We start from the raw sequence: 27,145 nt of genomic DNA on the forward strand, positions 1-27,145 counted from the left end.
CAAATTCAGAATAACAAAAGTGACATTGCAGAAAATAAGTTCACTAGAAAACCTCTCTATGTAGTAGAGATTAAAAACAATGAAAGCAAAGGAAGAGAAGATAGTAGTCATAAATGTGAGAAAAATTAAGAGTCAACATGTTCACCACTGGTAAGAGTAAAAAATAACAAAAATCTAAAAGTCAAGCTAAGTGAACATATTCTGAGAAAAAGACTCTTGAGTGTAAAATGAGATCATTTTTCAAAAAAACAAAAAACAAAAAACCAAGAACAAAATAAAAACAAAACCTAGTAACACTTGATGAACATGTATCTCCTTGCTTATTAAAAATAAACCAGTTAATAATATTTTAAACAATATAAATAGTTAAACTAAATACTTCTAGGAAAAAGTAATGGAGTGTAAAGCAGAGGAAAAGTTGCTGATATAAATTTAACTGATCTATAAAAACTACAGAAACTACTCTTTGAACAAATAAAACATTTAGAAACTTAACTAAGTAAATTTGAAGAAATCAAAAGTGATAGGGTAAAAGAGATGAAAATACTGTCACCATCTTGGAAGGCAACAGGATTTCTTTTTTCAAGCCCAGAATGTTTTTTTATAAAGAAATAATTGAGAGCTCTGCTTATAACCATATTGAAATCTTATTTACATTAAAAACACCAGGTTTTACAAAGCAAAGGGCAAACCACAAGCTTTGGATGCATTTTTGTAATGGATACAGCACAATGGAAGCTCAAAATATGTACAGAACTTTTAGGATCAACAGGGAAATAGGCCATTTTAGAAAGCAGGTGTTAAACACATAAACACACACACACACACACACAGTTGGTCTCAATAACTATGGGCTTCAAAAATGACAACGAAAGAGAGAAAAAGTTAAGAAATCTGGGGCGAGAAAGATGGCTTAATGAGCCCTTGCTGCTCTTTCAGAAGACCTGAGTTCATAAGACTTTGAAAATGTGGGAATTTTACTAGAGGAGAGATAAAACTTCTCTTTCATGCATGGAAAATGAAGGTTCAAGATAGATAAAAATTTTCACCTTCTTCCTTTTCTGTTTCCAAGCCTAGGGACAGCTCTTGATGGAGTAATATTTTGGTTCCTACTTTTTCAAGTCACCATGTGGTCTCTTTAAGAACCAGTGCTACACTGAACCTGAGAAACATTAGCTGTATGTTTGCAAAACACCTTTGCAGCAGTTGTGACCGAGAAGTAAGAAGAAAGTAAAACTGAAAATGCAGACAACTCAGTCTGTTGGCTTCCCTAGTCCAAGAACAAGGAAACTCTTCTGCTTGAATTGTCTAAAGCGACCTCATATTGAGCCACTGCTCTCTGAACTTAAACTTTCAGGAACATTTTTCTAATACAGTGCTGCCTTTACGGACGTGTTTTTACTTAACCATAGTTTATGTCAAACAATGCTGCTATGTGTACATCCTCAGAATCAACTATTTGCCAACTATTTTGTACAGCGAAGCTACATAGCTGTAGTCTAGTAATGCACCGTGGTTAACTGTGAGCCACTGATGTCGTTCCATCATGCACTCTTGTCAGGCCACTGGTGCGACTTTAATAAGCACAGTGACCCTGCTGACTGCACTGAGGCCTATCCATGACCCTGAGTGTGTTGCATGATGTCCTCTCTCTGAGTTTGACATGTAGAATCACTTTTCATTTCATGGCAGCTGACAGTCCTGATGGCTCAGCTAACTTGAAACTAACAACTTTGCTGTGTAAGAGGAAATGTGATTCTGTGTTCAGTAAATGTTTGAAAAAATGTGAAAACTAAAACTAAAACTAAAAACTATAAATGACACAGGTTTGATGGGTGACAGAGACTGGATTAATTCTCTAAAATAAACTTTCAAAGGTGTTACGGCATTTCTTTTATGATCTCATTTATTAATGAAAATATAGCAGGATAAAATGAAGACTGCAAGAAACAAAGTTTCGATTTCGGTAGAATAGAAGGACTGAAGCCATGTGGAGCAATGGAGAAGGCGTGTCATGAAATATGGATGGCCCCGGATCATTTGAGGCCAGCAAATCCTGGAGGGAGTGGAAAGCAGAAGAAAAAAAAAAACTGCTTAGGAACAGAGCATAAAGCTAATCCCTGGGAGCGGCAGGTGGCTGAGCCTCGTGTCTCTGCTGCCAGGTTCCCAAACATGGTTTGTACCACTCGATGCTTTATTCTGAAAGGAAAGATGTGGCTTTCATTCTGCCATCACTAAAGAATTTCAGCTAGACATAACACATGAGACACTGAGGGTTGTGCCCGAATGATTTTCTGAAAGGCAAAATTGGGTTGTAGGTTTGACAACAGGTCAAACAGGAAAGCATTCTGGTAAGACATGTAGATGAACGTGCATGTGTGTGTTTAATCTTAGGAATGCAGCTTTATAATGAAGACTATGGAAATAAGGAGGGAAAAAAGGAAGAAACTGAGTGTAATGGGTAAAAAAAGAACCACCGCAAACACCACAGTCCTTAGATTTAGAACAAAGGTTCAGGCAGGGGCATAGGTGAAGTAAGTTAAAAAGTACATAGTTGAATGTGGGATTGGAATGCTGGTAAGATCTTAGTCAACATACCAGCAACACAGGATTCTACAGTTATGACTGAAGACAAATGTGATCCTGTGAAAAGTTCCTGCTATTTAAAGAGTGCCATTGAGAGTCATGATCCTTTTGATGAACTGTAAAAGGATTTTCTCAATGTGTCTGAGCATCTCTCAAATCACTAACAATATAATAAAATCATGAGGTGAAATGTCTGAAAGGAGAGATTTCTAATCTCTTCTCTGAGAAGATTCTAAGGAAAGCCCCAACTTCCACTTCCCTCATTGCACAGCAGCCCATGCATACAGGGCAAGAAGAGTAAGCAGATCCCAGACCCCACCCTAGAGCACCTGCTCTCCCTCCCTCTAACTATCTTTCCTTTTTCTTAGATCTTTATTCCAGCCACATGGATCTGATTATTGCTCTCTGGGGAGCTGGTGTCCACTCCCTACCTCGGCTCGCACACTCCTCTGCAGATGAGTAACTGTCAATTCTCTCTAATTCCCATGTGCCATGGCATGTGCATTTTTATAACCGTAACTCAAAATGTTCCTTTTTGCTGCTTCAGAACATCTCATAGCCCAGACTTTCCTTAGGCTGCGTACAACTTTAAAAATCTAGTTACACAACTTTCAGTGACTTTGTGTTGTTTCCTTAGTAAGGGAACTAATGTTCACAAATTTAGCACCGGGCACTTACAGTGCCCAAGATTTATGGTGGAGAGTTGGCTTATGTAGCAATAATGATGATACCTCTCTTTTTTTTTTTCTGAATTTCCTTGATTCTTTCTATCCTGTGTGTGTGCATGTAAAATGATTTTAAAGCATTTAGAATTGTTTCTTTTTTGTTACATATTATATGTGAAGGTTCAGTTGAAATAAGTTTTTTTGTTCTGCAGTAGACAGATGTTAGCTAGATACAGATGATGCTTATGTTTTATTCAAGCATGAAATGTGTGCTAAACCTATGTGTCTAAGCACACAAGTGACAGATTATGGAAGTTAGAGCTTCCCTCTAAATTAAAAGTCCCCTAAGTGGTGGTTTGAATGAGAATGGTTCTCACGGACTCCAATATTTGAATGCCTAGTCACCAGTTAGTTAAACCATCTAGGTAGGATTAGCAGTTTGGGCTTGGTTAAAGTAGATGTGACCTGGTAGGAAGAGCGGTGTCACTGAGAGTGGGCTTTGAGGTGTTAAAGCCCTTGGCCTGGTCCTCTGCCTGCCTGCCGCCTATGGAGCAGGATGTAAAGCCCTCTGCTACTGCACCTGTGCTTTTTAGATGACCGTGATCTAAACCTGTGAAATTATAAGCAAGCACCAAGCTAAATGCTTTCTGTTGTAAGAGTTGCCCTGGTCATGGTGATTTTTTACAGAAATGAAACTAAATAAGACACCTAGTCAGAGAAAACCCGGAATGACTTCTAAAACCAGACCATGGATTGCGGTTGCCAGTGGTTTCAGGAAATTACCGAGGAAATATTGCTGAGGCATTAAAAAGATGCCAGTCCGTCCTTCCCTTAAGGTAAGCTTACTTCCAGGAAAATAACCTTGGTAGAGATTGAGGCCTTCTGTGTGTATCCTCCATTCCTGATGACCCCCCCCCAAATATGTACATATTCAGCCTGTGCCTTTCATATCATAAACATTTGAGAAAAGTAAAAACCATGAAACTTCCACATGCTTGTCGTTTTCTCCATCTAATGGAGGTTACAATGGTTATGGAGTTGAGAGTCTTGAGAAAGGTGTGCATTTCTATGAATATTAAAAAATTTTATGGTGATGGACAAGTATTATTTATATCTTTATGGCCTGGGGAACATATAATGGTTGAATGTCTTGTTCTAAAAAGGAAATTCTTCAACAACTTTTATGTTTTCTGTGTTTCTTCACTTCCTGAGATTAATTAATCGGTATTTTTCCTGAATTTTTAGAGACTGATTGCTTACATACATCTAATCCTGCTGATCCAGTTCAGATTCTATTATCTATGAAGCATCTATTTTCAATCTATCTGTGCATCTATCATATATCTATAATTCTGTTTAGCATCTATCATCTGTCTATATACCATCTCTTTTCATCTACTTTTCTATTTGTCTATTATCTGCTTATTTAATAAAAGATTAAAAACACAATATATTATTTTGCCCCAGAAATTAATTAATCAATGCCAGTAGTTTGCAGTCATTTCTGCTCTTTTTTTTTTTTTCTAAATCTGTTGTAGGGTTATCTGTTCTGTTCCCTTGATCTGTCTGCAAGTTTTCATGCCAATATCACACTGATTTTAATTATTGGCTCTCAGAATAGAATAAGTCCTCTTATTTCAGTATTTCTTCTTCTTTTTCATTATTTTTGATAGTTCCCTGATAGTTTGTTTTTTTTTTTTGAGATGTAATTTTGAACTTTTCTTGTTACAAAATAGATTCTATTGGGATTTCATTTAGGGATTGCATTTAGAAGATACAAATTGATTTGGGAAGAATTGGCATCATTGCAGTACTTAATCTTCCCTATAGTATAATCTAAATTTTATGACTGCAAAAATATAAAACTGTTTTCTTCTGGTACTATTTTTTGAAAAATGGTTGTATCTAAATCTTAAACAGCCCAAGACTGCTTCTCTACTGTATGAATGGATGAGTGACTCTGTCTTTGCTTTCCTCTCAGAGCCTGCTGGTTCATGATAGAATTCCCTTCTGAGAACCTTTGTTGTCATGACTAGAAGCTAGCAGTGAGCCCAGGTTAATAGTTCAAGGGCTAACTCTAGTCAAAAAAGGAGTGGACACTTCTGAATGGATAGATGACCGCTTTATAGCATATCTTCTGAAATAGGGACTACCTTTAGGGACTGAGTCACCTCCCTTTTGTTATTTTGTCAAGGCCATGGGGCCTGATGTATGTAAAACATGAATTATGTTGCTGAGAGGAAACTTCATTCTAAAGTTTGATGGACAGCCTTTCCAAAGTGGAAAGGAATGAAAATTAAAAGCTTAGAGTTTAGTTTTAGGGGAAAGTACCTCAAGGTAACTTTCTAGACATGTCATTGTCATTGTGATTTTATCTTTCTTCATGCCATAATGGATTTGTCACACGATTAGGACCATGCAAGAAAGAGGTCCTAATTTCAGATGTTTAGCGTCTTTGCAAAAGCCATGTGTAGTCCTGGTGGCAGATGTCTATAACTCTAGTATTTGGTGAGGGAGCAGGACAGACACAGGCAGCTCTAGGGGCTTTCTGGTTAGCTGGTAGCTGAAATGCTAAGCTCATTGTTCATTGAGGGACCTTGTCTCAAAAAATGATAATAAGGTAAAGATTAACAAAAGAAGATGCCCGACATTGATCTCTGGCCTCTGTGCACACATGTGCTTCTACCACCAGCCCCACACACATGTCAATGGTCACAAAATAAAAACAGATTCATACAAAATAAAAATAAGATGAAATCATTGAAAAGCTTATTGAAATAACTTCTAGAAGCAAATACTTCTCATTGGACTTTTTTCCTCACTATGAATGCTAAATGCTATTTTTTTTCTTTTTAAAAGAAAATAGGTTTAGTTGAAGGAGGGAGACAGTGGGGAAGATACAAGACAAACCATCGAGATAATGCCAGCCTAGTGGCTGAAGAGGCTGAGAGGTCTCATGTCCTGGTGGCTGACAAGGCTGTGCTTCAGGTCTGTGCTTCAGGTCTGACCTCCCACAGCAACACAATCTTTTGTTTTGTTTTGTTTTGTTTTTTTGAAAAGTATGGAACAGCACCAGCTCCTGTTGGCAGCCTTTGATAGATGTGGAAAATGCATCATTTTAAAAATACAAGTTTGAGTCTCAGACACTCAGCAGATCTGTTTAGAAGATCTGTGAGAACTTAACTGCAGACATATTACCTGCTTGTAAGTTCTGATTCCTGCATTCTTTGAAACATTTTCCAAATACTTCTTAAAAGTTACATATACATTTATGCTAAAGTTAGTATACATCTGTTTTCTCTCCAGTGGTGTTTACTTAATAACATCTGCCTGACCAATATATGTGTGTAAAATATGTATGCATGTAGTATTCATGACAGAAATTGGACACTGTAAGCTTTGTATAGCACTCCATAATCCAGGTCTTTAAAAGTGAAAAGTGAGTTTATAGAATCTTCCAGTTTTAGGCTATTGTGACCAGAGATGGAGTTTGGGAAAGAGCAGTGAGATAGTCTAGTCTGTTAGGTATGTTTCCTTTTGGTGCCTGGAAAAGTTAACAAATTCAAATTCAAGTCAAATTCAAGTCAGATTCATCATAGTTGGTGGAAACAGATTATTTTGGGGGTGTGCTCCGTAGAGGATGATAATACTATGCAAGGAGAAGCTCCTGAGAGCAGCACTCTTGACTATTTTCTAACCAAGCTGCTTAACATTCCAAAAAGTTCCCTTGGTCTCTTTAGATGTAGTGTTCTGCTGCCTCTTTGTAACTTCCCTCAGTGCCTGCTTGGTTTAGATCTATTTTTCATGACAGAGTATCTTTTTCTCCCTTTTCTCTTATATTTCAAGAAAAAAATGCTGTGAAAAAAGATGTTCCAGGCATTTTATTTTTTCATCTTATTTATATTATTTATTCTTTCATTTATTATTGCTTTGACCTTTGTGGGGGCTACACTATTCTCCTTTTACAAGCAGCTTGAAATTAGAATTTATTTCAGAAATTATACTGCATGCCAGTTACGGATGAAAGCAATCTGTCATCTTCACATTGGAAAGACTTATGCTGTCCACAGCTGCTAATTTTTCAGGATGTGTGTATTTCAGAAATATAGCAATATGCATTACATAGCTAATGTCAGCAGGCTGCTTTTCTTAATATATTTTTAAATTATAAATATTAGTATCAGGTGATAAGTCTGTGATTAAAATCAGGAGAACATTCATAGAATTATCAGGCAGAAGTAAATAATGATAAAATGCATTGCTTGTATCAGTCTTAAAAGCTGACTTGTTGGAATTCCCTAGTAAGGGGAACAGGGCCTGTCTCTGACATGAACTCAGTGGCTGGCTCTTTGATCACCTCCCCCTGATGGGGGAGCAGCCTTACCAGGCCACAGAGGAAGACAATACAGACAGTTCTGTTGAGATCTGATAGGCTAGGGTCAGATGGAAGGGGAGGAGGAGTTCACCTATCAGTGGACTGGGGGAGGATCATGGGAGGAGAAGAGGGAGGGAGGGTGGGATTGGGAGTGGAGGAGGGAGGGAGCTACAGCTGGGATACAAAATGAATAAAAAATAAATAATAAAAAAAATTTACAAAAAAGCTGGCTTGTACAGCTTTTGCCTTGGTCCTCAATAATTTAGGGCTCCATCTTGCATTTCTCTTTTCTATTTTGTAAATAAGTGATTAAATAGGTGATACATTTATCCTCTACCTCTCCTTCTGCTATTAAAATTTGTCAGTTATCAGCTTGGGCAAATAGTAAAAATGAAGCATTTACAGTTCTCCTGGATGTTCAGAAAAGGTACGAGCCCATTGATAACTTTATAATAGTATGTATTATTAAAGCACATCCTTTAAAAAAAATGGCCCATGCCAGAAAGCACTCCAAAGGACTCAGTCACATTTTTATCCCAAGGATGCTTGTGTCTAAAATGTCAAAATAAAATAGTTCACACAGCTGAAAGGGAAGTGGTAAAATGCAGGCAAATGAAACAGCGTGGTTGGAGTAGTTAAACTCAATGGTTTTACTAGCAACAAAATCTGTGTGCCATTCAGGATTTCCTTTCCAGTGTGTGGATTGTAAAATAAGTGAGTATGAAATCAGAACTACATCAAGATTAGAAAATACAGACCTCATCCATCCATTCCTCCATGTGTCTTGTAGCTGTATATAAGCATAAATGTTAGAGATCTATCCTTAAACACAGTTGCATGCTGTGTCATGAGTTAACTATGCTGAATATTTAGAGTAAATTTCAGAGAGGTTATTCATGTCCCCCTCGTGTGTCTGCAATTATTTTAATCCAGGATCATTATTTAAATGAACATAATTTTTTATAATATAAACGTTTGCTAATTCTCAAACAAAGGGCATGTTCCCGAAAGTATTGCTTCAATAACATTTGTGGAATGATAAATATCCATGGAAATAAACTGATGGAATGGTATTGCTTTAAAGTATTTTGTATGATGGCCATATGAAAATATGTCCAATGATGTACAACCAGATAAGACAAATTAATTTTCTTGTTTATGAGGCATTTTCTTCTTACTATTAATTCACAGTTAAATACTGTCTTTTTATTGTAGATTTGAAGTGTTTTCAGAGCTTTGAAATACTGGCGTATTTCTCACACACCACAAAGCACATTTTAAAAGCTGATTTTATCAGCTTATAATAAAATCTATTTGAATAGCACACTATTTTTAAAATTAGTATTGCATTTTTTCTTATATTTCTAAGCACTTTTAGAAGACAACTGTGAAGTTCAGGTATTTTGTTTTAACTGTGAAATTTAAAGCATGAACTTCATATCATCAAATGTTTATATGGCGTTCTCAACACTCACACTGTTTCCCATCATCTGTAGGAGTATACCTTGTTTTTCCACGTGCTCTTGCAGAAACGCAGATGCATTGATTACACAATTTTCCACATCATGGAAGTGGCCAATCTCTTGTTGGTATCCATCCATTTCATTAACCTTAATTGGTATTTCCTGTACTGAGAACATGCCACTATGCTCAGTGCCTGAGTGATGTAACTTTAATTAAACAATTGAAGCAATAATATTATTGGCCTGAAGGACTCTATGTATTATTGACACTGCATGTCTATGCAGAGAGTGTGGAGCTGAGTGTATGGGTCCAGCAGGCTCTGGGTCTGCAGCAGCCTCCTCGTTTATGAGTAAGTGTGCACCAGCACTACCTTGTAAGTACAAGGACATCTCTACCAGCTGCACTGCAGGTTGACATCTTCCTGATATACCAGGGCAAGGGGATTGCCTGGATGCTTTATTTTCAGGGGTCAAGTGTCATTTCCATATGCATATTTTACTGAATTTTGAAAAGTTATTAACTATACTCCCAAATACAGAGTATTAGAGCAGTTCATAATTAATCTCATAATTAGTTACAATTCATCAATCTGTCATTGATGTCTCACAGAAGATATGCTTCTTCTGTCTGGGAGTTTCAACAAATACTTTTTTACTTGTTCTCCAATTACTCCATATGTTTGTATGAAAGGAATTCCTAATAAATAATTTTAGCTGCTTCCTGCATTTGGGATGCAAGGATATCAGTACATAGAATAGTACAGCGATTAAAAATCTAACTAGCATATTGAAAAAACATTTCTTCCACTGTCCCTATTCCTGATTACACAAAATAAATAATAAAACCCCAAGGGATGTTTAAACAAATATAGCCATTAGCTTTCTAAATGTTAAATTGACACAATTCTTTGAGATTTCAGCGAATAACTGTTACTTGTTTGGTGCTTTGCATTCTACATACGTGAACTCAACCCATCTTTAAAATGCACACTTTCAGGGCATTTATATACGGTGGAACAGTAGCACTATATTTTAAGCTAAATATGAGACTAGAACACAGCCATGGAGTACAGGTGCTCCCTTGGTTGGACTTGAGGGAGACCGGTAATAGAGGAGGCTGGGTCACTGTGCATAAACCTTACTGGTGTCCAAGAATACTTTTGTTTTACTTTCTTAAGATGGGGGAAAATCAGTTTTGCCTCTTTGTGAGTGCTCTGTTGTCTGTTGTCTTCAAGTAAGCCCAGAACGGCGGCTGACCTACGGAAAAATAACCTGATCCAGTGTCTGAAACTATCCCCCTGTACTCCAGATGTTAAATCTTACTTTACGATTCTTTCAATAAGTAAAGGTGACAGAATATACGGTTATCAGGTTAGGCTGGCATAAATTTATCTTTTCTCTAAGGTTAAAATAATGCATGTTGACTAATATCTGAAATAGCAAAAAGAAAACTTTATAGCTGAAATGTAAACGAAGATGGGCACAGCAGATTCTCTGTGATTCTAGAACTCAACAGATGAAACCAGGGGATCCCTGAACAACATGGCTTGCTGGATTAGCCAAATCCTTGTTTTCTGGGTCCAGTAAAAGATTCTGTCTCAATATAAAAACACTGAAGCAAATTGAGGAAGGCCTACATAAATTTGTGGCTGCCACACATGAAACACATGCACACACACACATGCCCATCCACAAACATACATGCATCCACATGTATGCACACCACACACACATACAACACACACTAAACAGCTTTGTGGGTGGAGATTGGCCCACAGTAATTTTTTTATCATGGTACTCTAAACACTGATGAAGGCAGACTAGTTAGATCCAACATAAAAGTTCTAGGATGCCTAAATTTCTTTGACTTTGCTTCAAGATGACCACTGTTAGCAATGTCTGGCAAGCCAGAGCAAAATGGCAAATGAAACCAAGAGTCTATTACTGAAAAGCATAAAACTAGGGGGGAAAAGCAAACCAACAGGCACTAAATATAATTTATTTGTTTAATTAAATCCTATATTTGAAAATTGGGAATATTGTTACATCTTTGTTTAATTTTTTCTTGCTTGCTATGATAGTATCCAAATTGTGAAGATTCAATTTTGAAGTCTGTGAAGAGACTAGAGACACAATTCTGCTATTAAATGTATAAAGATTGTTTATGTTGATGTAATCTTAAACTAAGAGAACAATAAAACATTTAAAAGAAAGTTGTAATTGTTCTCTGTATTCATTCTGACCTTCAAAGAAATGTTTGTTATACATAATTTTGGATGAAGAAATGTTGTTTTAAATAAAATTATTGGTTCTCAGCAATACATGGAGATGATATCTGAGCTTTTCCTAACCATTTTACTCTTAATCATGTAAACAAAGTTAGTTTTAGGAAAAGGGATTATATCCGAAAACTGTCTGATTCAAGTCTCTGACTCATTAGTTTACCTATCCTGGGTCATGCAGGATATTACTAGACAGAATATGTGTTCTACTCTTTCCTGTTTGTTTGCTATGCTATAGGTATCTCTGATTCCTGTCTTGGAGCTGAATATTATACTGACTATTGCATTGCTCTAGTCTGTCAATTCTTTAAGATTAATTAGTTGCGAGAGAACATGGATTTCTTTTAAAATGCATGAATAATTTAATTACATTAATATTTGCTTAACGTTCATATTGAAAATATAACATTGTTTGAATGAGTATTAGTAGAGATTTAAATAGCTTTAGATTTGTGTTATAACAATAATTCTGCTATAAATACTGTAAAAATCATTAATTAGTATATATTCCAATGATATATTTCTAAGCATAAATCCTCATGTTTTTAGTTTGTTAAAATGGTCTGTGCAATGTGTGATTTGTCATGGATCGATGTCACTTGTGGCAGACTAAGAGCTCTGTGAAAGCAACCCACTCTCAGAGTACTAACACTGCAAGAATTCCTGTCTTGCTCACAGTCTCCTGGGGCTGCCTCCACTCAGTGGTTCTCCCAGGTGGCTTTGATCTAGAAAACAAACTTAATCCCGGCTCCTTCACAAGGTTCCCACCATCACAGGTTCTACAGTAACACCTTAAATGAGGCAGTCTAATCCGTGTTTGTACCTAACACCAGGGGCTTCACTTCAGCCCACACTGTAGCTCCTAACTAAGCTTATTTAGATCTATGCGTTGTTGTGATGATGCTGTCTGTCTTCAGGTGGGTGTCTATGCCCATGTATGTGTTGGCATGTGGGGTGGGGTGGTAGTGAGGGCTACCAAAGTCTTTGTCTGTGCTCAGGAGGGATGGGAAATGTTTCGGTGAGCACATGAAAAGGTTCATGTCCCAGGATCATTTGTCTTAACTTTACTGAGATGTCCATGGATAGCAAGAAGGTATGAATTCATCCCTGGTATTCCAGTGTCATTATTCAGAGCACCTTTCCCAACCTTGTGTTTTAGTTTACATGGTAAATCATGGTCTCTGTAACTCAGCACCACCCAAGAGTCTGCTAAGTTTCCTCTTGCCAGATTAAGACACCTCAGTGCTTCATACACACCTCTTTGATTGACACCACTTTGCCCAGATGGGTTTATCTAACAGAACACAGAGAGCAGTGCTAAACACCCCTTTCCTGAAAGTAGGAACTGAAAGAAGATAGGCTTTCATTGAATATGGAAGGAACATTTTTACAATTGGTACCATTTAATACACTGGGCCAGGCTACTTTATAAAGCAGTAATGTTCCCATCCCTGTCCACGTGCAGGTGGGATTAGAAGGTTGAAACATGTATGTTTCCTATCTCAGTCCTATAATTATATGAGTTTTAAATGTCTTGTTCCAGACTTGGAATGAGGCCTACTGGGCCTTTTCTGAGACCCACCCAATACTGGAAAATGCACTTATTAGTGACAGCCATTCTGTGGCTGGTTCATCAGATGGAGGGCTCAACCACAGCTTTCTAAAATAGCTTAATGCTGGGGATATTTTCCGTGTTTCAAAATAGTGGAATTTCCTCTCCTTGCCTTGGGGAATTGCTGCTGAAGAATTTAATACTTTGTCTTTTCAACTGAACTGATAAAAGCATGACTCTTCTTAGAGGCATTATTTTCAAGTGTTCCGTATACTCTACAATTCTAGTCATGTTTGCAAGAAGGGAAGGGAAGGAACTCTGATTAGTTGCACTCCTCTTTCCATCCCCAAGGCCTTACCTTGCCTCTCATACTCTGTAAAATATTAAGAAGGAGGAGAGATGCAGAGGGTTGAGGAGAGAGAAAAAGAGAAAGAGGCAATCTTAGAGTGAAAGTGTTGCAACTTTGCTTTCAAATTGTGCATTGGTGGACTTTCTAGTGGTGCAGCAGTTAAAATATGATAGTGACTACGTATGCTGAACAATATGTTAGAGGAGAATAGTATAACCTCCCCCAAAAAGCCTATCATCAACAATGGGAAAGTAACTAGGTATTGTACTTGTGTTACTATCCTAACTGCTCAGAATTACCAAATTATTTAAATAGCATATTTATAACATTGAAAATAAGTAAGTTAATACATTTAATTAGTTTCTCTTTTAGTTTTCTTCCACTTCTATATCTTCTTCTCCAGAAGGATACACCAAACCAAATCCCAGCACAGACTCTGCTTCCTGTGTAGCTCTTAATTAAATCATGGAGTACAGGGCCCAGTTCCAAGTACTCCACCAGCCAATGTCATCCTCTTTCCTTTCGCCTCTTTCTGTCATCTTCTTTCTCTATTACTCTCTTCCCTTTTAAACTGCTCACCACTCAGGCAATCTTTGTTTCATTACTATGAAGGGCACTGCGGTCTGTTCGTTAGTATTGTTTCTACTGAGAAAGTTGTTGCTGTTACAGTGGTTGTTGTGGTAGCACTTGTCTTCTCCAGTGTCTGTATTTAATGTACTTTCCCATGAGCTTTAAACACTGAATACAATGGACCTGTGTGTAGTTTTATTCATGCTCTTTGTGTTTCAGGTTTGTTGACTTGGGTAGGAGATTTACTGGTTTTGTTCAATTAATTTCTCATTTGTCTCCTTTAAGAAATGATTTATTTACTTTTATTAGTTTTTGGCCTGCATGTATATATGTGCACCGTGTGAGTGCAGTGCTCACGAAAGCCAGAAGAGGACGCCAGAAGAGGATGCGAGAAGAGGATGCCAGAAGAGGATGCGAGATGCCCTGAAACTGGAGTTTCCCAGTTCCTCTCCTAGAGCAGTAAGTACCCCTGAGACATCTCCCCAGCATCTCCTCATCTTCTTTAAAGACATCAATTGAAAGTAAAGAGAACTACCTGATGTTATTGAACAACTCCTCTTCTGCTTCATTTTGCAGAGTTGCTATTGTTATGGCTTCAAACCACTAATATAAAGGTCTAACCTGCCATCTGTACCATACAGAATTATTTTTTTTTTTCAATTTTACAAGACTTTATTTTGGTGAACAAGAGATGACATCATAAACTCTTATGCTTGAGCACTTTCTCTTTTTTTTCTTTATTAATTACACTTTATTCACTTTGTATCTCCCCTGTGGTTCCCTCCCTCCTCCCTTCCCAATCCCTCCCTTCCTCCGCCCTGTGCATGCATGCCCCTCCCCAAGTCCACTGATAAGGGAAGTCTTCTTTTCCTTCCTTCTGATCCTAGTCAATTAGGTCTCATCAGGAGTGGCTGCATTCTTCTGTGACCTGGTAATGCTGCTTCCCCTTCAGGGGGAGGTAATTAAAGAGCAGGTCAATCAGTTCATGTCAGAGACAGTCCCTGTTCCTATTACAATGGAACCCACTTGGATACTGAACTGCCATGGGCTACATCTGTGCAGGGGTCTTAGGTTATCTCCATGCATAGTCCTTTGTTGGAATAGCAGTCTCAGGAAAGCCCCCTGTGCTCAGATATTTTGGTTCGTTGCGCTCCTTGTGGAGTTCCTGTCCTCTCCAGATTTTACTGTTTCCCACTTCTTTCCTAAGATTCCCTGCACTCTGCCCAAAGGTTGCCCATAAGTCTCGGCATCTACATTGATAGTCTGCAGGGCAGAGCTTTTCAGAGGTCCTCTGTGTCAGGCTCCTGACTTGTTCCCTCTTTTCTCCTTCTGATGTCCAGCCTCTTTGCCTTTCTGGATAGGAATTGAGCATTTTAGCAAGAGTCCTCCCTCTTGATTACTTTCTTTAGGTGTACAGAATTTAGTACGTTTATCCTATATTATATGTCTATATGAGTGAGTATATACCGTGTGCATCCCTCTGCTGCTGGGATAGCTCACTCAGGATGATCTTTTCCAGATCCCACCGTTTACCTGCAAATTTCATGATTTCCTTGTTTTTTATTGCTGATTAATATTCCATTGTGTAGATATACCACAATTTGTGCATCCATTCTCCACTGAGGGGCATCTGAGCTGTTTCCAGCTTCTGGCTATTACAAATAAGGCTGCTACAAACATGATTGAGCAAATGTCCTTATTGTGTACTTGAGAATCTTTTGGATATATGCCTAGGAGTAGTATAGATGAATCTTGAGGAAGCACTATTCCTAGTTGTCTGAGAAAGCACCAGATTGCTTTCCAGAGTGGTTGTACAAGTTTACATGACAGCTGGGTCAGAGAAGAAATAAAGAAAGAAATTAAAGATTTCCTAGAATTCAATGAAAATAAAGGCACAACATACCCAAACTTATGGGACACATTGAAAGCAGTGCTAAGAAGAAAGTTCATAGCACTAAGTGCCTTCAAAACAAAATTCGAAACATATCATGCAAGCAACTTAATGGCTCACTTAAAAGCCCTAGAAAAAAAAGAAGCAGACACACCAAAGAGGAGTAGATGGCTGGAAATAATCAAACTCAGGGCTAAAATAAATAAATTAGAAATAAATAAAACAATTCAAAGAGTCAATGAAACCAAGAGCTAGTTCTTTGAGAAAATCAACAAGATAGACAAACCCTTAGCCAAACTAATTAAAAGGTAGAGAGAAACTATCCAAATCAACAAAGTCAGAAATGAAAAGGGGGACATAACCACAGACACTGAAGAAATCCAAACAATACTTTGGTCTTACTTCCAAAGTCTACATGCCACAAAATTTGAAAATCTAAATGAAATGGACAATTTTCTTGATTCTACATGCCAAAGCTGAATCAAGACCAGGTAAACCAATTAAATAGTCCTATATCCCCTAAGGAAATAGAAGTTGTCATCAAAAGTCTACCATGCAAAAAAAAGCCCAGGGCCAGATGGTTTCAGCTCCGAATTCTACCAGACCTTCAAAGAAGAGCTAACACCAATATGCTTCAAACTGTTCCACAAGATAGAAACAGAAGGAACACTACCAAACTCATTCTATGAAGCCACAGTCACCTTGGTACCTAAACCTCACAAAGACCCAACAATGAAAGAGAATTTCAGGCCAATCTCCCTCATGAACATTGATGCAAAAATATTCAACAAAATACTTGCAAACCAAATCCAAGAACACATCAAGGACATCATCCACTACGACCAAGTAGGCTTCATCCCAGGCATTCAGGGGTGGTTCAATATACAGAAATCCATCAATGTGATCCACCACATAAACAAACTGAAGGAGAAAAACCAAATGATCATCTCCTTAGATGCTGAAAAGGCATTTGACAAAATCCAACATCCATTATTTTTATTTTTAACATTGTAGCTTGCATCTCAAAATTTTTTGAGTTCTCCACAATCCTCCTATTTGTTAAACACATAAAATGAAGTTAGAATAATTTTTCATGTTCTCTTCTTTTGGCATCTTCATGTCTGAGGTAGTTTGGACTGGCTGCTTTTACTCATGGTAAATTTTAATTTAGAGAGCTACACATATTTTATTCCCGTGGTTTTCTTGAGCTTTCTTCTAGGACATGGTTACTGGGGAACAGTTTGATCCTCTTAAGACTTGCTTTCAAGATCAAATAAGGGAGAGTCTAGAGTTTGTTGATTCCTGCCCTGAGATCAAGTGCTTTTGTGATCTCTTCCCAGAACTCATGAGATTCTTCATTTCAGGTACTGGGATCACCAATAACTGATTGTGTGAGATTCCATTCTCTTCGGGTTTTGTTCCCTAATTTTGAATTATTTTCTAACATGAAGACACTGATCTAGACTTAGCTGAGTCTGTGTGGACTAGGAGAGGGGCAGAGGAGGGGAGGAGGGAAGGAAGGTGGGGTTGGGAGGGAATGAGGAAGGTGGCTACAGTGGGATACAAAGTGAGCAAACTGTAATTTATAAAAAAAAATAAATTAATTAAAAAACAGTACTGGTGTTGCCTAGCCTGTGAGGTGGGCAAGAAATGAGAGAGGATCACTCTAAATTTTTGGGCACGAATAACTAAAGTACAACAGAGAAATTAAAGCCATATTTGCAAGAAATAAAGAATTCATTTGTGTGTGTGATACATTTAGAATGACTATTAGACATTCAAGTTTAAATGTTGAGTGGGTAGTTGGGGGAGAAGAAACAAGTCAAGATTAGAAATTCTGCTTTCTCAATTGGAGAGATGGTTTGGTGGTGAAGAGAATATATTGCTCTTCTAGTGGATCCAAGTTTTGTTCCCCCCATCCATATTGGATGATTCTCAACAATCTGTAATTCCAGCTCCAGAAGATCCAATGCCTTCTTCACAGAGGCAAACACAGATACACACACATACATGCAATTAATGATTCAAAGAAAGAAATAATGGAATAAAAGATGATGTGGGTTTATGCTTGCCTGCTAATCTGAAACAATAAATAAATTGAAAGACTGTATAACTCAACCACTGTCATCTGATCCTAGTCTATCAGATCTCATCAGAAGTGGCTGCATTGTCTTCCTCTGTAGCCTGGTAAGGCTGCCCCCCCCCCCCACCAGGGGGAAGATGATCAAAGAGCCAGCCCTTGAGTTCATGTCAGCATTGACAGTCCCTATTCCCATTACTAGGGAATTCACTTGGAGACTGAGCTGACATGGGCTACATCTGAGCAGGGAATCTAAGTTATATCTATGAATGGTCCTTGGTTGGAGTATCGGTCTCAGAAAAGACCCCTGGGCCCAGACTTTTTGGTTCTGTTGCTCTCCTTATGGAGTTCCTGTCCCCTCCAGGTCTTCAATCTCTGCCTTTTTTCATAAGATTCTCTGCTCTCTGCCCAAAGTTTGGCTATGAGTCTTAGCATCAACTTCGATACCCTACTGGGTAGAGTCTTTCAGAGGCCCTCTGTGGTAGGCTGCTGTCCTGTTCCCTGTTTTCTTCCTCTTCCGATGTTCATCCCATTTGCTTTCTGAGTGAGGATTGATCATCTTACTGAGGGTCCTCCTTCTTGCTTAGCTTCTTTAGATGTACAGATTTTATCCTATATGACAAGCACTCTTAACAGCACCTTCCAATATATCCCAATCTCACTGATACTGCTTTGTTACAGTGTGAAAGCATATTACAGCAATAGCCCAGAGCAGGACCTGACAGGAATGAATGAAGGAACTCACAATGTGATAAATTAGGAGAGAATTTAAGGAGATTAATTTAAAAGGCAGAGATAAGGGTAAGGAATCAAATAATAGAAGCAATTTATAATCCAGAGCCAGTAATGATGGGAAGTGATTTCTATCCTAAAACATGATAGGGCAAAGGGAGGAAGAGCAAACATTCAGGAAAGTAAACAGCTATCTGTGGCCTTTGGTAGAGAGAGGCAGCCAGATATTCAGCAACACAGCTTCTGGGAACCTAGAGAATTAAATACACTGACCTCATATCCCAATTTGGTTTCATGCTGATAGCTCTATGAGCTGAGCCCAGCTGAAAGCTAAAGACTGAAGAACCTCTTCAATACAGAACCTAAAAAGATAACTTCTAGATACCCATTAAAGTCTGGTAGAGGGTGAGTTCACAAGAGCAAAAAGATGATACTGAGGCCAGCCCCAGCCCACCCATCCCCCAGTAGTCTCTTCATTCTATTAAATCTCTATACAGACTGTTCCCTGTATCCAGAAGGACCCATTGAAAATACAAATCTATTTATGTCATCTCAGGGCTTAAAATGCTGAAATGGCCTTTTCTGACACTTAGAATAAATAAATGTTAAATCGTTATGAGATCTAAAGTTTTTCCATGAGCTCATCCTTGGCGACTTTTCCAAAGCAATCTGTAATTACTCTCCGCATCTCTTATTCTCCTGTGCCTGGGATGGCACTTGCTGCTGTTTCTCAGTGCTCCAAATTCCCTCCCACTTTGCGCTGTTCCCTCTGTTGAAAGTTCTTCTATATTCCCTCAGTTTCATCTTTAAGAGATGTTCTCAGATTGGTTCATTTATTGCCTTGGTTCAAATAGTCACAAGTTAGAATCATTTTGGAAAAGCTCAATTGAGAAGATGCTCCCACTTCAAAAGATTGGCCTTTCTACAAGCCCATGGAGCATTTTCTTGATTTATAATTGATGATGGAGTATTCCATTGTGTAAAAGTACAATTTCTGTATCCATTCCTATATTGAGGGACATCTGTGTTGTTTCCATGTTCTGGCTATTACGAATAAAGCTGCTACAAACATGGCTGAGCAAATGTCCTTGTTGTGTACTTGAGCATCTTTTGGATGCATGCCTAGGAGTGGTATAGCTGGATCTTGGGGAAGCACTATTCCTAATTGTCTGAGAAAGCGCCAAATTGATTTCCAAAGTGGCTGTGCAAGTTTACATTCCCACCAGCAATGGAGGAGGGTTCCCCTTTCTCCACATCCTCTTCAGCATGTGTTGTCACTTGAGTTTTTGATCTTAGACATTCTGATGGGTGCAAGATTAAATCTCAGGGTCGTTTTGATTTGCATCTCCCTGATGGCTAAGGATGTTGAGCATTTTTTTAAGTGTTTCTCTGCCATTTTGTATTCCTCTACTGAGAATTCTCTGTTTAGCTCTGTACCCCATTTTTTAATTGGATTGCTTGATTTGTTCCTTTTTAACTTCTTTAGTTCTTTATATATTCTGGATATCAGCCCTCTGTCAGATTAAGGTTGGTGAAGACCCTTTTCCAGTCTGTAGGCTGTTGTTTTGTTCTGAGGACAGGTGGACGGCCCAGTCCACTGTGGGCAGTCTTAAGTCTAGGCTGGTGGTCTTGGGTTGTACTTAAAATCAAACTGAGCAAGCCTTTGAGGACCAAGCCAACAAGCCGCACCAGTCCATGAGTTTTACATTACCTCTTGCCTCCTGACTCCTTCCTTGAGTTCTTACCCTGGCTTCCCTCAGTGATGAAGCAGACCTGAGAGTTTTAACATATAATAAACATTTTCCTCCCCAAGTAGCTTTTAGACATGGTGTTTCATCACAGTATTGAAAACCTAAGACACAGAATGGCTAATATCAAAATCTCAAGTGACAGCACTTTCTGACAAGAATGTGGAGAAGGGGGACACCCCTACATTGCTGGTGGGAATGCAAACTTGTATAACCACTTTGAAAACCAATCTGGTACTTTCTCAAGAAGCTTTACCAGCAATGTAGGGTGCCATACCTCAAGACTCAGCTTTACCAGTCCTGGACACTGGCCCGAAGATGCTTCACCATACAACAAGGACATTTGCTCAACCATGTTCATAGCAGCTCTATTTGTATTAGCCAAAAACTGGAAACAACCTAGATGTCCCTCAACTGAAAAATGAATAAAGAAACTGTGGTACATTTACACAAAGATATACTACTCAGCCACTAAAAATAAGGAAATCATGAAAGTTGCAGGCAAATGGATGGAACTAGAAAGGATCATCATGAGTGAGGTAATACAGACCCACTTGGACACACTTGGTATATACTCACTTATAAGTGGATTTTAGTCAGATAGTACAGGATAGACATACTATAATGCACAGACCCAAAGAAGATAAGTCTGTTGGGCATCGTAGGTATCATGTTGGCCCACTAGTTAGGGAAGTGAGGGTTATCTCTGACATCGACTATGTTTCCTGCTTTTTGATCACTTCTGTCTGATGGGACTTTTCTACCAGGCCACAGGGGAGGAAGAGGAACTCAGTGTTCACGTGAATAGATGAGCTGGGGTGTCTGGGTAGGGGAGCTCTCCTATTCTGAGCAATAAGGAAGAGGGTATGCGTGAGAGAGGATGGGACTGGGAAGAGAAAAGAGGGGGACCTATGACTGAGATATAAACTGAATTAATTTAATAAAAAATAAAGAAAACCTAAGACAGCTACAAATTTGTAGCTTTATTATTCTGACTTTTCACCCTCTTCTTATTTTTTAATCACAAAAGAATTTAGATTATTACTTAATTCTCAAGACAAACCAGTGTAGCAGAATACTGTCATTACCAAACCAAACCAAATCAAACCAAACCAAACCAAACCAAATAAACTTGAAAGCAATGTTATACAGTTTCCAGTAGCAGAATTAGACACACATCTATATGATACTGTGATCTGGATGTAAAATATGCCACATAAGCTATGTTTGAGCACTTGGTCCTCTGCTAGTGAACCTGTTTGGGGAGTCTATGGAACCTTTGGGACACAGCGTCCAGCTGATAGACATAGCCTGCTGTGGGTGGACCTGGAAGGTAATAGCCTTGATGTGTTTCTGTTCCCTGGCTCTCAATCAGTTACTTCCAGTATTTAACCTGGCACAAGCTCCCACAACCCAGTTCAGTTGCTGAGTCTTCTCCACCAGGATAACCACCATCCCCTGAACTGAGAGACAGAATGTGTGCCTCCTTCATCTGGTTACTTTTGTCAGCTACTGTACCACAGCAATGAGAAAAGTTAACAAATATACATATATCTTTTCTCCAAAAGCTGAGCACTTAAGCATTATTCTACAACATTCAGGCACCTACAGGACAGAACAGTGCATCACCTCCCTGTAATGTCGAGAACCCACCTCTTAAACACAAGCTGCATTATCTAGAAGGTAACATCCCCAGTGCCATCCTCTTAAAAACTACCTAGGAAGTATGTGGATGCTTCCATCTCTAATGTCTCTGAACCTTTTGCATTTAGCTTGTCAAAGTTTCAATACTGGCAAGTTCTTGGTAAGTCTTTAGATGAAAGTAAGATGTTTTGAATGACAAGGTTTCCTTGTGAAGAAAAAGGACATGATATGGATAAGTAAAGGAATATATAATCCAGACGAAAGGAATTCACATAAGAAAAGTCAGTCGAGTGTCTTTGAGGTCTACAAATACAAACATGAGAACCAGGTCGCTTTTTTCACAGCAGCGAGGTCTATTAAGCTTTCAGGTTCTTACTTATGCTTCATCCCCTCTCATACCTCTCTGTCTGATTCCAGACTTTAGACTTAGTCCATCCTGACATTACGGAGCCCATGCTAGACTACTGCCAAATGTAGTTAAAGTTGAATTTGGTCAAGAATTTTTTTTCCTTCTGCTCTTCTCCCCAGTTATATTCTTCATTACTTCCATCGAGGCATTTAAGTATCTAACTATTTTTGTCAAATTGTTTTTCTTTGTTTCTTCATACCTGTTTTCTATTATGTTTTTGGAAAGTAATTGAATGCTGTTGACCCAGTAAGTTCAGTATTTATATTTCCAGATAGGTGGATTTTAGTGACTACATTTTCCCCTAAGACTTCTTTCTTTTTTTAAAAAAAAATTATTTTTATTAATTACAGTTGAATCACTTTGTATCCCAACTGTTGCCTGCTCCCTTATCCCCTTCCTGCTCCCTCCCTCTTCTTCCCCTGCCCCACCCCCAGTCTCCTCCACTTCCATCTGACCCTAGTCTATCAGGTCTCATAAGGACTGGTTGCATTATCTTCTGTGGCCTGATAAGGTTGCTTCCCACTTAGGGGGAGGTGACCAAAGAGCTGGACTGAGTTCATGTCAGAGACAGTCCCTGTTCCCATTACTAGAGTACCTACTTGGAGACTGAACTGCCATGGGCTACATCTGTGCAGGGGTTCTAAATTATCTCCATGAATGGTCCTTGGTTGGAGTATCAGTCTCAGAAAAGATCCCCGTGCCCAGATTTTTTTTTCTCTCTCTCCTTATGGAGCTCCTGTCCACTCCAGTTCTTTCTATCTTCCTCTTTTTTCATAAGATTCCCTGTACTCTGCCCAAAGTTTGGCTATGAGTCTCAGCCTCAAAAACAATGATTAGATGCCACAAAGTAGATAGCAACGCCTTAACTGCATGAGTGTTGTCAGGCCCAAGGGCCTCTTCCATCCTTGTCAAGGGGAGTGCTAACCTTCTCTCCTTTCATACAACACCTCTCCTCTGTTTTATATTCTATTATAGTGGCTACTATCTCCTGCTCATTACTTCTTTTTATCAGTTAGACTATGAGCTCCTGGATGCTTTGTTTATAAGAGTTTCTGTGTCCTTAAGAATAGAGCAGATATCATCAATATTATATAAACAAGTATAAATGTACCAATGATGCTATTCTATTTTCCTAATCATGAAAGATTTTTCTTAACATTCCTTCAAGTTTCATCTTAATAAACAACACTGTTTTTATCATGTCCCAAAATATTAATAGATAATGTATTTGTTCACCTAGTCTGCTTCAACAAGTAATTCATTCTATGTGCTTTAAACAAGAAAAAAATGTTTTCTCACATGACTGGGGATAGAATTCTGAGTTCAAAGTGTGGTTGGTGTAACAGTGGGTTTTAATTGCCAGCGTGACACAAGCAAGAATCATCTAGGGGAAGGAGGAAGATGGCGGCGGCTAGTGTGCACCTTAGCTGAAGGGCAAAGGACCTGCAATGCCGAAATTGGTGAGTGAAGGGGCTGTTCAACCCTGAACAGAGTTATGGAGACTTCCAGGAAGAAAGAGACTAACTATGAACTGAATCCATCTAGAATCGGGTCACGGCAGACTCCTCCAGGAGGAGACACCTCAGGAGGTGATCCCTAGGCACTTCCCCGTATTTAACACCCTACTCCCTCTTTGCAGAGGGCTGGAGCCAGCAAAACCCGACACAGACCACACTGTCTGTACCTCAGCCCCAGCGAGAATTGCAGCTTCCACCAAAAAAAAACCCGAGATCTGGGGCTGAGAAAAACCAATCCTTTTGGGCATTCCTCAGAGAATGCTGCCATAACCCTGCCCTGGTGGAGCTGAAGGATAGAGAGGTGCACAGCGGTGCTGCCAGCTGCTCCTAGCAAACAAACTTCAGCTTGGGATCTGGGACTATGGTCATTCAACACATCCTGACACTCTCCCAGGTCCAGCGCAATAAGGTCTAGAAAAAAGTCCTAGCACCGGAGGCCCCTGTCAAGAGAAACCCCTGGCTCAGGATTGGGCTTTCCCAACCCCTCCTGGCACTCCCTTGAGAGTGCCGCCATAAGCTTGCCCTAGCGGAGGGGAAGGTCAGAGAGGCAGCCTGCCACAGGCCACAGCATCCCCCCTCCAGTGCACCCAGTGGCCCCTGGCAGAGAAACCTGAGTTCTAGAACTGAGGACACTCAACCCTACCTGATACTCTCCCGAGAAAAGCGCTAGCACGTGGCGGCTTCTGGCAGAGAGATCTGGGCCCAGGATCTGGGATTGAGGACACTCAACCCAACTCTTTCCTGTGCTACCCTGGGACCAGCCACCATAAGCCTTCCCTGGCAGTATCTGGAAGAGGGGAAGGTCAGAGAGGCCACACACAGGGCAGATGGACACTGAGTCCTGCTGCTACAGTGCCACAGAGCTGACTGTGAGCCTACACCTGCATTTGCCCCAGCAGGATCAAATCAGAGAGTAGAGAGCAAGGGGAACCCCTGTGTAATCCAACTGGTCCTGCAAGGGAGTGAGTGTGCCATCTAGGGAGTGTTTGCCCCAGACTCAGGGACTCTCTACTAAGCAACCAGACAAGAGATTCCTGCCACCCACACCCCTAATGTGGGCACCATAGGGATTCTTGGGATAGCAGCCCCAATGCTGAAGCCTCTGCCTTGCGGGACTACCAGTGAAATCCAGGCAAACAATACCTGGATCCCAGACAGAGCTGCATATTAGTGGCCTGCAGGCCACTGCAATAGTCAGGGAATCCACGCATGCACACTGTGCCCGCTAACAGCACATTCGAATTTCGCCAGCATCACATTCCTTACTTAGGTAAAACTGAAACCACAATGCACACTTCCAAATCAATGAACCTCTTTCATCTTCCTGAATAAACAGTCCAGAAAACAGAAAGAGACAATCTTAGCCTGAACTACAAACTCCAGGAGCAAACAGTGAGGGTTATAGATAACTAGATGGCCAGAGGCAGATATAAGAACACACTCAACAAAAATCAGGACATTATGGCTTCACCAGCAACCCCCCAAATCAATGGACAATTCAATTCACTAGATATTCAAGAAAATGATTTTAAAACTATGTTTTTCCAGCTATTAGAGGCCCATAAAGATGAAATGAACAAAGTCCTCAAAGAAATAACCACAGAAATTGAGATGAACAAAGAGGAAATAAATAAAGCTCTCAGAGAAATGACCATAAAAATTGAGGCAAAGAGGAGATGAACAAAGCTCTCAAAGAAATATCTACACAAGTGAAGGCAAATAAAGAAGAAATGAACAAAGCTCTCAAAGAAATACAGGCAAATACAGCCAAACAAGTAGAGGCACAATTAGCAATATATAGAGAGGAAATGAACAAAAAAAAATAGAAGCTGTCATGGAAAGACAGGAATCCACATTCACACAGATGAAAGAAATGGTGCAAGACATGAAAACAGAATTAGAATCAATAAAGAAAAAACAAATAGAGAAAAACCTGGAGCTGGAGAACATAGAGAAAAGATCAGGAACTACAAAGGTAAGCATCACCAACAGAATACAAGAGATAGAAGAGAGACTCTCAGGTGCCAAAGATACACTCGCAGAAATTGACACGTCTCTCAAAGAAAAAATAAAATCAGAAAAGTTCCAAACACAAAACATCCAAGAAATCAAGGAAACCATGAAAAGACAAAATCTAAGAATAAAAGGAGTAGATGAAAAAGAAGACATCAGGCTCCAAGGTCCAGAAAATATACTCAAGAAAATTATTGAAGAAAATTTTCCCAATTTAAAGAAAGAGATATCCATAAACATACAAGAGGCCTACAGGACACCAAATAGACTAGACCAGAAAAGAAATTCTTCACGTCACATCACAGTCAAAACACTGAATCTGCAGAACAAAGAAAAACATTTAAAAGCAGCAAGGGAAAAAGGCCAAGTGAAGGTAGACTTATCAGAATCATACCAGATTTCTCAACAGAAACTATGAAAGCCAGAAGGGCCTGGACGGAAATCATGCAGTCCTTAAGGGACCACAGATGCCAACCCAGACTACTATACCCAGCAAAATTTTCAATCAACATAGATGGAGAAGTCAAAATATTCTAATTTAAAACCAAATTTAAACAATATCTACACAGTAACCCAGCTCTACAGAAGTTACTAGAAGGGAAACTCCAACCCAAAAAAAAACAACTACATCTAAGGAAACAGAGGAAATAAATAACTACACACACACACACACAAAAAAAAAAAAGAATACAGGCAATGAAACTCAGCAACACCACCAACCCCACATCAAAAGAAAGTAACGATTCTTGGTCACTAGTTTCTATCAACATCAACGGACTCAACTCCCCAATAAAAAGACACAGACTAACAGAATGGTTGCGGAAACAGGATCCATCATTCTGTTGCATCCAAGAAACACATCTCTGTAGCAAAGATAAAAACTACCTCAGAGTAAAGGGCTGGAAAAATGTTTTTCAAGCGAATGGTTCTTGATATCAAGCTGGAATAGCCATCCTAATAACTAATAAAATAGGCTTTTAACCCAAGTTAATCAAAAAAGATAAAGAGGGCCACTATATTCTCATCAAAGGAAAAATCCACCAAGAGGACATCACACTTTTGAACATCTATGCCCCAAATACAAGAGCACCTACATTCATAAATAAAACATTGTTAAAGCTTAAATCACACATTGATCCTAATACCTTAATAGTGGGAGACTTCAACACTCCACTCTCACCAAGGGACAGATCAACTAGACAGAAACCAAATAGGGAAATAAAGGCACTTACAGAGTCCCTAAATCAAATGGACCTAATAGACATCTAC

The 27,145-nt window shown here is 39.1% G+C and overlaps 1 non-coding gene across 1 annotated transcript; it reads right to left on the reverse strand.

Annotated features, from left to right (window-relative positions):
- Positions 1 to 23,167: 23,167 nt before the first annotated feature.
- Positions 23,168 to 23,293, reverse strand: LOC129678365 (U6atac minor spliceosomal RNA). Its single transcript, XR_008720360.1, has one exon. It is a non-coding gene; the product is annotated as a U6atac minor spliceosomal RNA (small nuclear RNA).
- Positions 23,294 to 27,145: the final 3,852 nt, after the last annotated feature.

This window comes from Psammomys obesus, unplaced genomic scaffold (genome assembly GCF_907164565.1).
Source record: "Psammomys obesus unplaced genomic scaffold, mPsaObe1.curated_primary_1811, whole genome shotgun sequence".
In the NCBI taxonomy this organism is placed as follows: domain Eukaryota; kingdom Metazoa; phylum Chordata; class Mammalia; order Rodentia; family Muridae; genus Psammomys; species Psammomys obesus.